The sequence below is a fragment of the Octopus bimaculoides genome, chromosome 1, assembly GCF_046866305.1.
Source record: "Octopus bimaculoides isolate indiv1 chromosome 1, ASM4686630v1, whole genome shotgun sequence".
Classification (NCBI taxonomy): Eukaryota; Metazoa; Mollusca; class Cephalopoda; order Octopoda; family Octopodidae; genus Octopus; species Octopus bimaculoides.
Window position 1 is genome coordinate 79,001,508 of NC_142928.1, and position 14,364 is coordinate 79,015,871.

General features: G+C 35.4%; 1 protein-coding gene across 8 annotated transcripts in view; it reads left to right on the forward strand.

The window, feature by feature from the left end:
* Positions 1–14,364, forward strand: part of LOC106871456 (protein sidekick-1) — a 589,083-nt gene that overhangs the window by 383,497 nt on the left and 191,222 nt on the right. The window lies entirely within an intron of this gene.

Consider the following 14,364-nt stretch of genomic DNA (forward strand, 5'->3'; position numbering starts at 1 on the left):
AATCTTCTGTACTAGTGTATTTATGTACACCAACACATAAACAAAATGTTACAAAAGCTGAAGGGTCAAACAAAAATGCTGTACTGGTGTATTTGTGTATCAGTAAATAATCATGTTGTAACGATTTCTGGTACCAAGAAGATAATTACAGCTACTTTCATTGTTTATGATCTTCTGTACCAGTGTATTTGTGTATCAGTAAATAATCATGGGTAAATACTTCGTAAAGGACCCATTTGTACTTCAGTGTGAAATAATTTTTTTCCACAGATTTTTTCGAGTGCATTCAACATATCTGACCTCCAAACCCACCACAAGCCACTTTTTTTCTGGAAAAATAAGTGGGGAAGGGGTCAGAAAATTATTTCACAGCAAAATATCGGCAGGTATTTCTCACAAATAGCTGTTATATGGTAGTAGGGCATGCTAGAAATAGCAGCCAAATCTTTCCTTTTCAGAGGAAAGGTGTCATTTACGCATGATTTCAGTGTCACATTCATTGAAAGTATGTGAAATACCTTGGAAAAGAAAGATAAAACCTGCAAAATAAACTCCATTGGTGAGGAACTCCGAGGTCTCCCACCCCACCTTTCTTTTCCAGAAAAAATTGGCTTGCAGCGGGTTTGAAGGTCAGATACATTGAATGTACTCGTAAAAACTAATGGAAAAAAATTATTTCACTCCGAGGTACAAAAAGGTCTATTATGAAATATTTACCTAAGAAGAAAGGTGTCAAATTACACAAGCAAAGAGTATTGTGTTAAGGCTTTGAGTTTATAACCCGAGTGAAACCAGCTCCTTCTGCTTCTATATATATCATCATCATCATCATCATCGTTTAACGTCCGCTTTCCATGCTAGCATGGGTTGGACGATTTGACTGAGGACTGGTGAAACCAGATGGCTACACCAGGCTCCAATCTGATTTGGCAGAGTTTCTACAGCTGGATGCCCTTCCTAACGCCAACCACTCAGAGAGTGTAGTGGGTGCTTTTACGTGTCACCCGCACGAAGGCCAGTCAGGCGGTACTGGCAACGGCCACGCTCAAAATGGTGTCTTTTATGTGCCACCCGCACAAGAGCCAGTCCAGGGGCACTGGCAACGATCTCACTCAAAAATCCTACGAAGGCCAGTCAGGCGGTACTGGCAATGGCCACGCTCAAAATGGTGTCTTTTATGTGCCACCCGCACAAGAGCCAGTCCAGGGGCACTGGCAACGATCTCACTCAAAAATCCTACGAAGGCCAGTCAGGCGGTACTGGCAATGGCCACGCTCAAAATGGTGCATCTTATGTGCCACCCGCACAAGAGCCAGTCCAGGGGCACTGGCAACAATCTCACTTGGTCTCACTTGGCTTGCCGGGTCTTCTCACGCACAGCACATATATATATATATATATATATATACATACAGGGTGCGATGGATAAATTGTTGCCATTTTATATTTTTAATTTCATGCATGCGCATTGTTTGTTTTTGATTTTGTCGATTACACGGTATAGTAGGGTCAGTTGGGTGCCATCTGTGAGAAAACAGCACCATGATGCAATTCACTCAGCCAGAAATTTGGAAACAACATTGTGTATTGCTTGGCATTTGTGCCAGAAGCTCCAATACGAACATTTCAGAGTGTTCGTGTGTCAATCTGAGGACAGTGCAGAGGATTCAGAAAGAGTTGGATGAGGCTAATGATGATTATGAAGGTATGGTAGCTTAAAAAACTCACTCCGATCATTCTGATAAGAAAAGAACTCCTGAATTTGTTGGTGAGATCCAAGCCATGATTTACATTGATCCCTCCAAGTCAGTCAGGTCCATCAGCAGGGATATGGGAGTGTCTGAGTTTCTTATTAGGCATAATAAGAATCTATAAAGCAAGGTTTTAAGTGTAGAATAGCTGTGGGATCCACCAGAATAAAATAGTCAAAGGGGCCCCATTATTATTTCTGAGTTTCTTATTAAGTAGTGCATGAAGGCATTCAATATTCCTCATACAAGATGAGAAATGGCCAATTTTTATCCCAAGCCATCAAGGAAAGAGGAAAGACTGCACTACGAAGCTTTTGAACAAACTCAAGCATCCCCTCCAACTGAACATGCTTTGGTTTTTCTCAGACGAGAAAATTTTCTGCCAGGATCAGATGGTGAATACACAGAACAACCATTGGTTTGCTGTGTCCCCAAAACATGTACTGAGAGTGATAAAAATCAAACATCCAGTCAACATCATGGTGTTTGAAGTGATCGCTAGTAATGGCGACATTATGCCTCCATTCATCTTCCCACACAGCCTCAGATTCAACATGGAGGCCTACATCAAGTGCCTGGAGGAAGTAATGCTGCCCTGGGTCAAGAGGGCATATAGAACCCATTTCTCATTACCAGTCACTATTCAGACCAAATAGGATTCATTCATAAGACATGAAAGCAAAGAAGAGCACACATTCACTCTCTGTGCACAATTAAACACAGAAAGTTTTGTGAGGAACCCATTGACCCAATTTGCTGACTTTTCTAATAGCACGCAGGTGTTGATGAATGGCTGAATGACTAAAGCCAAAATTCTCTGCTAGTACCTCAACAATTACAATGGGATTTTGTTCCACCAGGGTTTGCAGGATGTCCTCGTTGAGCTCTACAGATCTTCCAGGACAAGGCTCATCTTCTAGGCTGTAGTTTCTGGCTCCAAATTTCTGGAACCACCTTTGACACTGGCTTACACTTATTGTCCAATCCCCATATACTGCATTAATATTCCTCGCACTTTCCGTTGTTGCTTTTATTGAACTCATAAAGCAAAATATGCTGAATATGCTCCTTTGTCACTTCCATTATAGCTTTGAAAAAAAACCTGTTAAAATAGAACTGCACTCTTCAAAATTTGCACTAAGAATATGGACACGGTAAAATTACTACCTGCTTTTATAGCAAGTTGATGCAGGTAGTTTATCCCATCCCCCTCCGACTTATAGTTCGTGCAATTGAAAAAACTGCATTATTTATGGGATGACCCAATATAACACACTTTTGATAAAGTGCCTCTCTAATGACTGAAACTTCAAACATTACATGAATTCTCATTTAGAATTTTTGCATAAACTAGTGTTGCAAATAGAGATGGTATGGAAACAATTGTACCTCATAATTAAAGATGTGTTAAAGAATTTTCTTCGTTTTCTTCTTCTTCTTCTTTTCATTGGATTATATATATGTTTGTGTCTCTGTCTCTCCCTCTCTCTCTCTCTCTATATATATATATCTCCCTCCCTCTCTCTCTCTCTCTCTCTCTCTCTCTCTATATATATATATATATATATATATATATATATATGTGTGTGTGTGTCTCTCTCTCTCTCTATATATATATATATTTATTTGTGTGTGTATATAATCCAAAAAGCATTTATTGCATCTTTAATGACCAGTTACAATTGTCTCTATGCCAACTCTGAGTTTTAGTGCTAATTCATGCAAAAGTGTCATGTGAAAGGTTGCATAATATTTTCAGTTTTAAACATTAGAGTAGCACTTCATTCGAATTGCATTAAAGTTCTGCTCTTAAGTTGTGCATCTGCCGAGTGTTGTATTTTACTTGTATTAGGAGGGAACAAGAAATATAAATAAAGATATGTGTGTATATGTTTGTGTGTGTGTGTATTTATGTATGCATATACTATATATATTTACATGTATGTGTGTGTGTGTAATATGGTGTTATTTGTAATTGTCAGAAAACTTTAGTATTCTGTATTTCACTAGATATTTTTAGTTCAGTCAGTTGCATGTCTAAATATCAAAACAGAAGGCCAGTTTGTATGCAGCTGTGAGATATTTGAAAAATTGAATATATTAATGTGATAGTGGAGACTTACTTGACTTGTGCCAAATGAGCAGTGGAAGATATATACAAATTTTTATTTATATATTATATATATACACACACACGTTTGTATATGTACTTATACATGTATGTATATATATGTATGTGTGTGTGTGTGTGTATATATTAACATATATGTGTATGTATACTTCCAATAATGGTGCTGTAAACAATGAAAAAACAAACATCCAAAACTGTTATGACTAGTTTGTATGCCACAAATAAATGGAAACATAAACGAGACAGATCAGAATAACAGAATGAGGTTTTGTAACTGTCAAAGCATGATTTAAATTAAATTTTGGAGTTAAGCATAGGAAATCAAATTCAGAAGGTTTGTGTGTGTGTGTGTGTGTGTGTCTATATTAGTGTTTATTTTAATGGCACAATGACACTTCTGAGATACAACATAACATATGTCTGTGCTTCACTAAATCTAGTTCAATTGAAGTTGACTATATTCATATGTAGTACTTACTATAAAGTACTTGGAAAAGTTTGTTTATTCGTTTTTTATTTGTTCACACATTTAATAATAAACTCCTGTACACACACACACACACACATATATATATATTCAATAGTAATGATTTTCTTCACTTGTGCATATGCTTTGAAAGCATACAACTAGAAAAAAAAATCCCTTATTGAGAATAAAATATACTTGAACTGACCACACAGGGACATACATAGCACACATATTCTCTCACTTTTAATTCTAACATATATCTCCCTCTGTCTGTCAATCAGTGTATCCATATATGTGTATCATCATCATCATGATCACTTAACATTCGTCTTCTATGCTGGCATGGGTTGGATGGTTTGACAATATCCAACAAATCGGACGGCTGCATCAAACTCTAATATCTGCCTGCTTTGGCATTGTTTTCATGGTTAGGTGCCCTTCCTAATGCCAACCACTTTGCAGAGAGTACTGGGTATCTTTTTCTTTTTTGTTCATGAGTGGCTGTGTGGTAAGTAGCTTGCTTACCAACCACATGGTTCTGGGTTCAGTCCCACTGCGTGGCACCTTGGGCAAGTGTCTTCTACTATAGCCTCGGGCCGACCAAAGCCTTGTGAGTGGATTTGGTAGACGGAAACTGAAAGAAGTTTGTCGTATATATGTATATATATGTTTGTGTGTTTGTCCCCCCACCATCGCTTGACAACCGATGCAGGTGTGTTTACGTCCCCGTAACTTAGCGATTCGGCAAAAAGAGAACGATAGAATATGTACTAGGCTTACAAAGAATAAGTTCTGGGGTCTGTTTTCTCGACTAAAGGTGGTGCTCCAGCATGGCCGCAGTCAAATGACTGAAACAAGTAAAAGAGTAAAAGACATTGGCACTAGTGTAGCTACCAAATAACTCAGAAGACAAAGAAAAAACCTCACCACTGAATGAATGGTGTTGCAGTAAAGAGAGAAGTGGTTTTATGCCCAATGGCAAGAGGCTAAAGTATAATGCCATCTCCTTCCCTACAACAACCTCACTCAGTCAAGAAGGTTTTTTCTATTTTTTTATTTTGTCTTACAAGTTACTTTGAAACCTCTCTAGTACAACTGTGATCATATTATATATATATATATATAAATTTCGATTTTGTACGTGGTTTGCAAGATTCTTTATGTGAATTCATGTGTTGAAGCATATGTTGCCAGTCGCGATGAAAATTTTTGTAAAAGATAACAAATGAGTGAAAATCAGACTGGTGTGTTTAATTAATAAAGCCCTAAAAGAGAAATACTCTCCCCAGGCACAATAATATATATATATATATATATATATATATATATATATGTATGTATGTATACTCTTTTACTCTTTTACTTGTTTCAGTCATTTGACTGCGGCCATGCTGGAGCACCGCCTTTAGTCGAGCAAATCGACCCCAGGACTTACTCTTTGGAAGCTTAGTACTTATTCTATTGGTCTATTTTGCCGAACCACTAAATTACGGGGACGTAAACACACCAGCATCGGTTGTCAAGCGATGTTGGGGGGACAAACACAGACACACACACATATACACGCACATACATATATACACATATATACGACGGGCTTCTTTCAGTTTCCGTCTACCAAATCCACTCACAAGGCTTTGGTCGGCCTGAGGCTATAGTAGAAGACACTTGCCCAAGGTGCCACGCAGTGGGACTGAACCCAGAACCATGTGGTTGGTAAGCAAGCTACTTACCACACAGCCACTCCTGTATGTATTAGATAGATAGATAGCTATTAAGAGCATAGGTATGGCTGTAATAGCTGCAAGCATGGCGGTGTGGTTAAGAAGTTTGTTTCTTAACCACACAAGTTCAGATTTTAGATTCATTCCCATTGCATGGCACTGTGGGCTAGTGCCTTTTACTACAGCCCCAGGCCAATTGAAACCTTGTGAACGGATTTGGTGGACAGAAATTGAAAGTAGCCTAACATATAAATGTATGTGTGTGTGTTTGTGCATATACTTTTATGTAAAGGTGAGCATTAAAAAACTAATCAAAGCATCAGATAAAAATGTTTTGCAGTATGTTTTTACAACTCTTGACTTTTGAGTTCAAATCCTGCCTTAGCTGAGTTAGCGTTTCAACTTATAAAACAAGTCCAATCAATATTGGTGTCAATTTCAGTATTATCAATTCCAGGCTTATCTATACCACCTGAGCAGTTTGATTCCATCAGCATGCATCTTCTACCACAACCTGTAATCAACCAATACTTTGTGTATGGATTCATTTAACAGGAATGTACAGGAGCTGTTGCATACATACATGAATACATACATTTGCACACATACAAGCATACTTACATACATACGTGCATGCACTCTCTCTCTCTCTTTCTCTCCAGCATCTGGAACAATCTCATGAGAAATGACGTCTTTCCAATCAAAAAGATTATCAACGTAACCTTCACGTTTGAGATAGATAGATTGACAGACATACTGGCAGACAGTCAATATATGTATTTGTATATAAAGGAAAATGTGTGTAACTTCATCATCAGCATCATTTTATGCCTATCCTTGTGTGTGGTGGGATAAATGAATCTTCTCCAGCACAGCACCTCATCCTTATGTGATTCAGCCTCTTGAGATCAAATCACTGTTACCCCTCTTCTTGTAAAAATTTAATAAACATGCACTCTACTAAAAAGTGCTTTCATATTAAATTGTTTTTATATATAACTTGACATAAAACAAACATTAGTGTATGTGTGTATGTATATATATATATATATATATATATATATATATATATATATATATATATATATATTATAATTAATAGTTTATAATAAATAGTTTGTTTTGCTAAAATAACTTGAAACCTGGTTCGAAATATAGATGGTAAATGTTTTTATTTTTCATTCCTTTTCAAAATTATCCCTAATTTTGTGGTGTAGAGTTTTGGCTGCTCTTTCTAGCGGGTTAGATGTCCTTTTATAGGCATCTCTAATGTGTATTAAATGTACACTGTATTTTACATGAATTATATATATGTATATGTATATATATATATATATATATATATATATATATATATATATATATATATATATATATATATATATTATTTTGGTTAAAAGAGTTCCAACACTGTCTGTTTTTTATGTTTTATTTATATTCCTGCAGAACTAATGTGGGGTATAGAATATGGAATATACAATATATAATATGATATACAATATACAATATAAAATAAAATTAAATAAAAATGGATGGCACCATGAAAGAAAGTATTGAATGTAGATGAAATATTGAGTGTTCAATATAAAGGATCAAATATATAAATATATAAATATAAATATATATATATAAAGGCGACTCGAGTTTCAGGGCTATTTCCCTTCGTCATGGCCGGTATGACAAGTCTGTCATACCGGCCATGACGAAGGGAAATAGCCCTGAAACTCGAGTCGCCTTTATATATATATATTTATATATTTGATCCTTTATATTGAACTCTCAATATTTCATCTACATTCAATACTTTCTTTCATGGTGCCATCCATTTTTATTTTATTTTATTTTATATTGTATATTGTATATCATATTATATATTGTATATTCCATATTCTATACCCCACATTAGTTCTGCAGGAATATAAATAAAACATAAAAAACAGACAGTGTTGGAACTCTTTTAAGCAAAATAATATATTCCTCTATACACAATCATACAAAAAAACCCACCTTTTTTGTATTTATTTTTACTCGCATATATATATATATATATATATATATATAAAAATATATATATATATGTATGTATTAGAGAGAGGGAGAGCCAAGATCGAGCGAGCTTAACTGATGAGGCAACTAAAATTGCCAAATTTGACATCAGTATTAAGAATTTTCGATTGGCACTTTTTAGAAGCTCAGGTTCCTGTTAGTGTATATGTTTGCATTCATGTGAGTTAACTACAGCATTAGAGCATTTTAGCTTTTATTTCTAGCAATGTAGGTGTTTCATAACATCCTAGTCACATTTAGTGACAATTATAATTCTCCTTTTTGGTGAAATATTGCAATCTGTTATTTATATTAACTTTATATATATATATATATATATATATATATATATATATATATATATATATATACAAGAAATGAGGGCAGGGAATCGTCAATTAATAATACTTGGCAAAAGGTTTATTATATATATATATATTTATACGGAGAATGGAGCAACAAATACAAGAAGAAGCAATTCTGTTGGGCTAGTTAGCCGTTGTTTTATTGTGTGGAGGTTATGTAATGAGTCATTGTGGAGGTTGAGGTTATGTAGTGAGTCATTGTGAATGTTATGTAATAGTCATTTACGTACGTTTCAATCTAGCCAATGGTTTGGCAGATCTCATCAGAATGTTGAGGAGTATGTTAAGAGTTTATTGTGCGAGGGATGTAGGAGAAGTAATTGGTGGGTATATTAATGTATATGGTGGTGTAATAATATTGATAGGTAAAGAAAGCCTTACGTTTTAGTTGAAGTTGTGTTGGTCTTCCTGTAAGGGGATGTCGGATGGGTGCTATTTATATATATGGGGCGTGACAGTGACTTAAAAGCTTCTACTTACTGGCCTTCATCAGACTAACTATATATATAATGCACACACACACACACACACACACACACACACAAGTATAGGATGGTCTTGTTGCAGTTTCCATCAACCAAATTTTATTTGCAAGGTATGCCAGAGGTCCTTTCTCAAGGTATCACACAGTAGGACCAAAACCAGAGCCATGTGATTCCAGCCTTAAGTATGGGAATGAAATTTGCTTCGGGAGTGCAAACCTAGGTCCAACCCAGGATGTTCAAAGCATTTTCATTACCCTTCAAAAATTTTTTTAGGGGTGCATTTGGACTCTCTGTCGTTGTCATTGTCATCCCCCATGTTCCTGAGCCTATGATCCAAAGCAAACTTCTTAAATCTATGGTTCCTGAACCCTTTGTCTTTGTTTTCTTCTTCTCACAGTACACTGGACAGTAAATACAAATATTTTGCCACATTTTGTATATAAGCAAAGGGAAAAAATGACTGTGGCTGTGTTGTGAGAAGTTTTCTTCCCAGCCACGTGATTCTGAGTGCAGTCTCATTGCATGACACTGTGGGCAAGTGTCTTCTTCTATAGCCACAAGCCAACCAAAACTTTGTGAGTCGATTTGGTAGATGGAAACTTAATGAAGCCTGTCATAGATGCAATCATATAACTGATAGTACATCATGATTACATAATGAAATACGGTGTCCCTACAAGCAATTAATATGTTCATATCAGTTTCCAGGAATGTATTTCGTATGTAAAATTGGTATATCCAGTTGTATCACACACTAAATTTAGTAGATATTTAAGCAATGTGTTCATGGATGGTTAATGAATTGGATGTGGTACTGTTGAAAGAGCTATAACTCCTGAAATATGCATATACACCCATTACCTATTTTTCCTATCTTCAATTGCATTGTTCACACAGACTTCTTCGTATATGAAATGTAATTTTCAGTGCTGGCTCTAATTTCTATAGAAAAAAAATGATGTGTGTGTGTGTGTCTGTCTGTTTGTCTTCTCCCACCACTTGATGAATGTTGGTTTGCTTACATCCCTGTAACTTAGTAGTTCAGCAAAAAGAAACTGATAGAATAAGCACCAGGCTTAAAACCAAAAAAAAAAAAATCAAATACTGAAGTCAAAATGTTTGACTAAACCCCTGAAGGTGGTGCCCCAGCATGGCTGTTGTCCAATGACTGAAACAAGTAAAAGGTGAAAGATAAAAAAAAAGACATAGTATTAATGCATTTTAATCTGTAAACATAATTTAAACTATAGGAAATTACTAATTGTTTGCTTGATTTAGACTTTATGTCAAGAATTTCAGTTTGTAGTTTGCTCATTCTTTTCAAATGTAATTTTACTACTTTCATGGCACATGGAACAACTTCTTTGCTGCACACCACTGTCTCATGACAAACAGTTTAAGAAACACCATCTTAACCACACAGACATGTCTGAGTTCATAATATTTATAAAATTTTGAACAGATTCCAGTCAGTTGAATATCTAAAACTAACTAAACATTTCATGTATTCTTCCATCAATCAGACAGGTTGAAAGTGTTTTTTCTTTATTTTCCTTTATTATATTCTCGTGACCTGCTTGGGAAAAAATTTTTCATTTTCACATTGCTAGTTTGTTTATAGAATCTTTTTACCATTTTTCTTTCTTTTTTTTTTTTTTTTTTTTTTTCTTAATATAGTCATCTTACTAGTTCATAGAACACCTAAATCTGTCAGATTAGACCAAATATAAGTACTGCCATCATTTCATTTAGTGTTCGATTTTGTTATTTCTGTTGGATTTGGTCATATGCTTTTTTTTTTTTTTTTGCACATGACACAAATGGTAGCAAGGTAGTCTGCTTACTTTTTGCTTATGTTGTGCATTCAAATCCTGCCATGGGTTCTTCACCACTTTACATGGAAGATGTACGAGAATCAATTAAATAGAATATATTTTTTTCCTTTCAGAAATTAATAAATAAATACATCAGGACCAAAATAGTTTTACTTCATAGTGTTTCTGTAAGATTACCAAATTGCCATTATTTGGCTCTGTGCTTTTACATTGCCTTATAATTTATTTTATTTTTTTTACAACACTTTTTCCTTATACATGAAATATTGATTTCTTACGTAGGCGTCTTGCCTTAAATTTTGTGGAGAGAGATTAATTGATTATATTAACCCACTTCACCCCAGTACTTGCCTGGTGCTTTTCTTTTTATCATCCAAACAAGAATGAAAGGCAGGATTTGAACCCAGAATGTAAAGAGCCATAACTAAATCCTGCAAGGTATTTTGTCTGATGTGACACTCTAATAATTCTGCTAATCTACTGTTCTCCCGAAACATAAAATATTAAAACTGAATACTTATTTAAACCAGACATATAGATCCAGGCATGGCGGTCTGGTTAAGAAGTTTAATTCAAAACCATTTGGTCTGAGGTTAGATCTCATTGCATAAACGTTGTTGGCTGGTATTTTATACTATAGTAACCAAAGGTTTGGGCTCAGTAGAAAGTTCCACATCCACTCTTATAACCACCATGCAGTTAGACAAAGGCCATCATATTTTAGATAGACTACTGTGAAGAATTCAAGTAATAATAAACACAGAAAATGTATTTTTTCCTGAGAATACCAAGGAAGTGAGTTGATTGGCTTCTATTATCTGGCTAGTTGTCTTGCTTAATAATGACAATTTGTTTACTGAAGACATATATCTTATAAGGCTTAAAATACAAATTATGTTTTCTGAGTCTATTGTTTATATATATATATATATATATATATATATATATGTAGATGACTGGCCCTCGTGCCGGTGGCACATAAAAGCACCCACTACACTCTCGGAGTGGTTGGTGTTAGGAAGGGCATCCAGCTGTAGAAACCCTGCCAGATCAGATTGGAGCCTGGTGCAGCTTTCTGGCTTGCCAGTCCTCAGTCAAATCGTCCAACCCATGCTAGCATGGAAAACGGACGTTAAATGATGATGATGATGATGATATATAGATATATACATATATGTTTGTGTGAGTGGCTTCACCTTTTTCCACTTCTTTATGAATGTTTGTTGACTGTAAACAAGAGACTCACTGTCAATAAAGGTAGTGTTTATTGCTTACAATCAACCATGAAAGCATGTCTGGGTTTCTTGACATATTGCACAGTCTTTGTAAAGAAAAGATCCTTTCAAATGATCCCTTTAGTTTCTTATTTCTTTATTGCCCACAAGGGGCTAAACATAGAGGGGACAAACAAGGACAGACAAAGGGGTTAAGTCAATTACATCGACTCCAGTGCGTAACTGGTACTTAATTTATCAACCCCGAAAGGATGAAAGGCAAAGTCGACCTCAGCGGAATTTGAACTCAGAACGTAACGGCAGACGAAATACCGCTAAGTATTTCGCCCAGCGTGCTAACGTTACTGCCAGTTCACCGCCTTAGTTTCTAGTTTACTACATAACTATGTCTAGGCAGTTTATTGTTTGATAGACTGAGAGATTATTATCTTCTTTGAAACAGGTGAGGGTTGGTGGCAGGAAGGACAACTGGACATAGAAAATTTGCCTCAGTAAATTTTGTCTAACCAATGTAATCATGGTAAATGGATCTTGTGTTGTGTTTGACAAATTAGTGTTCCAATAGTAGTTGTTTGATAAATGGGAGTTATCTACTCTTTAAGTTGTAATATAAGTGGTTGAATATTCCACAGATATTTGTACTCTTAAATAATTCTCAGACAGACTCAGCATGATACTGCATGTGACAAGGCTGGTATTTTGAATTTACAAATGCAGTCTTCCTTGCAGTTTTCATCTCCCTAACTTCACTCAAATGGCTGCAATTAGAAATAAAACACTTAACTAAGCTGCCATGCAACAGAAGCGAACTAGGAACTATGTCATTACTAAGTGAGCTTCCTTAGTACAAGTTCATGCCATCAATCACACTTGATTGAACTTAGTATTCATATCAATAATTTATATTGATGTATGGTGGCATCATCATCATCATCATCATCATCAATTCAGCTATTTTTTTTTTCTTTTCATTCTGAGTTGTCATAGCTGCATAGCTTTAACTTTTCATTTGTTCTAAGTGTCTACCTCTAAATTGTTTGGCAAACATTTCAAATTAAAGAAGAAAAAAAAATTGTTTGAAGAAAAAGCTATTTGATAAAAATAATTGATTAATATTTCCTAGTTAAGTCTTCTCCATTTCATCTCACACCCATATCAGATTTACAGTAGTGCAGTTGTTGTTGTTTAGTCCTATAAGTTAACCCTACTCAAGATATAGCAGATCTATGACAAAGATATTCCAACAGTGGCCATCCCATTGTTTTTGAGGGGTTTTTTTTTTCAGTCATAGTATATCTAAGACTACATTATCCAATATATCCTTACTTCTTTTCAAGATGGTCAGATGAGAGATTTGGCTGTTATTTCTAGCAAGATATGCATCCATGCTGGTGGCATGTAAAAAAGTACCAAATGATCATGGCTGATACCAGTACCCACTGACTGGTTCTTGTGCCAGAGGCACGTAAAAAGCACTATCTGAGCGTGATCAATGCCAGGCCTGTCTGACTGGCTCCCGTGCCGGTGGCATGTAAAAAGTACCCACTACACTCTTGGAGTGGTTGGTGTTAGGAAGGGCATCCAGCTGTAGAAACATTACCAGATCAGATTGGCCAACCCATGCCAGCATGGAAAGCAGATGTTAAACGATGATGATGTAGAGGCAATCTTGTTGATCTGTCTGCTAGGAATTCGTTGCAGATGTGACATTTGTTTGTATGTGCTTGATCAGCTTGTTCAGCTGTTCAATCTCATCTTTCCATGTCTCAGTTTCCAATACGACAATCCAATTCATGCATATACCAATAGTTACCTTTCAATTGTACTATTTTCAAGCACTCAAACCCACTCTTTTGGGAATTGGGTTTAGATAGAAATTTAGTTTCAAATTCAATCCTTCAGACCTGCAGCACTTTGGATAAGAATATTGAAATTCTAAATTAGATCTAAGGCTATTTAATTCTAACCCAATTCTTTGATTACTGATTGTTAAGTGTTGGTAGATATGTAAGAAAAGAGTACAAGCAAGAAACAGGAAATTTTGCTGCTGTGAGTGAAAGAATTGTAGAACATGGAAACAAGATGTGTAGCTTAAGAGTGAAGAAATCTTAAACTGCCATAGCTATGTGGTTCTTTTAAATAGCACAGCATGTGTAATCATCTTAAAGGTTTCTATAAATTAATGACTGTTTTCTCTTTGAAAGCCATTTATGTATGGGGAAGATTTATTCATTAAGCATTTGCTTAATATCACATGCAAAAAGAAAACACACACACAAATTTATGTATTTAAGAATAAATTTACTTGCACAAAAAAAAAATA